At 40.9% G+C, this 1,866-nt stretch overlaps 1 pseudogene; it reads left to right on the top strand.

Annotated features, from left to right (window-relative positions):
- Positions 1–1,171: 1,171 nt before the first annotated feature.
- Positions 1,172–1,666, top strand: LOC122116723 (annotated as a pseudogene).
- The last annotated feature ends 200 nt before the right edge of the window (positions 1,667–1,866 follow it).

Consider the following 1,866-nt stretch of genomic DNA (forward strand, 5'->3'; position numbering starts at 1 on the left):
CCTTGGTATTCAGGTAGCTCACACGTTCTGGTTAATAGAATCCTGGTGAAATTAATTCCAGTAAAATGATTAGGTATCACTGAAAGAGCTGATTGCCTGGAGGAGCTTTTTACTCTAGGGAAAGTTTTCCACACAAGTTCACTCTCACATTCCTGCAAACATTCCATGGATGTTTAGCCAATTCTTGAAATGATTTGTGTATCTTTCCTATTACCCTGACACAAAACTTCATGTCAAATGTGCCAATTTCTTTGAAATGAGGCCTGCCTAAGCCTTAACTTTCCACAGGCTCTTCCTACCAAACTGCCTTTGTTCCGGGTGTTTCTGCTCTACATTTTGTTCTTGACTTTCACCGTAAATCTAGCTCAAAGAAGCTAACAATAATTGTCTTGGGGTTGGACTTCCTTAAAATTTACTTTGACAGGTTAGTCCATAGTGTTTTAATTCAGTCTCCTACAAAATATTGTGCCATGGACAAAAGATGGAGAAGTTGTTGGCTATAATACAACATTAATATATATACATATATATACAAACACACACACACACACACACACACATATATATATATGAAAACAAATCAGGTATTATGCAAGTGGTAAAAATGAATGAACTTAATAGATTCTATAAAAAGCTCACATATAATTATTTTAGAATGAGTAGGTCACAGTTCGACACAGTAAGCACCAGGATCTGGGAACTTGAGAAACAGGTTGTGGGCAAAGTGGTGAATGGTAAAGGAATGACAGAGGAAATTGGGAGTAGTCAAGAATTCATTGTATATAGCACAAAATTAAGAAAGGAAAGTGGTGAGTCAAAGGAGATAAGAATGTTGAAGTGCATGACACTGATCAAAATGCTTGTATTCCTAAACTGCTTTATGGATCAACACTTCTTTTGTATGACTACTTTAAAATGTAAAAAAAGGAAATATTAAAAACGTCTTCTACAATCAAATGTTCTCCATGGAGAAACACATTTCTTGGCAGACATATGTATATCTCTCTTGTTTGATCTGGGACTCTGTGAATGTTCTTTCTATTTTGAGTTACTGATTGAGCCAGTCTTGCAGCTGTGCCCAGCCTAGTCTAGACCCTGCTGATTTGCATGTGCATGGAGCACAGCCCACTGCCCTGAACACTTCTTCATAGTCTGCTCACACACTGTGCAGGGGTCAGTCTCAGCACAAAGCATGAACATGAGGGCCCCTGCTCAGTTCCTGGGGCTCCTGCTGCTCTGGCTCCCAGGTAAGGAAGAATAGCACTGCAGATACATCAAGCTCATTAGGTTTGATCATTGCTGTCTTATATATGTGAGATCCTCTTACCAAATACTTAGTTGTGTGGATATTTGTTATATTTCTTTTGCCAGGTGCCAGTTGTGACATCCAGATGACCCAGTCTCAATCCTCCCTGTCTGCATCCCTTGGAGACAGTCTTTCCATCACTTGCAGAGCCAGTCAGGGCATTAGCATTTGGTTAGCCTGGTATCAACAGAAACCAGGAAAAGCACCAAAGCTCCTGATCTATAGTGCATCCAGTTTGGCCACTGGGGTCCCATCCAGATTCAGTGGCAGTGGATCTGGGACAGAGTTCACTCTTACCATCAGCAACCTGCAGCCAGATGATATTGCCACATATTATTGCCAACAACATAGCAGTTTTCCTCCCACAGTGATACAAGTCATAACAAAAACCTACAGGGAAGCAGAAGTGAGAGGCTGGGCTGCCCCAGCTACTCCTGCTGTGACTGAACCTGTTGACAGTGCTTCTCAAATGCAGACAAGATCTGAAAGTCTATTGGAGATTTTGGTTAAAGGGATCAAGAACCATCTTCTGTCCTTTGTCACTCACCTGTTCATTCCTA

The sequence above is a fragment of the Dipodomys spectabilis genome, unplaced genomic scaffold, assembly GCF_019054845.1.
Source record: "Dipodomys spectabilis isolate Male_0828 unplaced genomic scaffold, ASM1905484v1 ptg000137l, whole genome shotgun sequence".
Lineage (NCBI taxonomy): Eukaryota > Metazoa > Chordata > Mammalia > Rodentia > Heteromyidae > Dipodomys > Dipodomys spectabilis.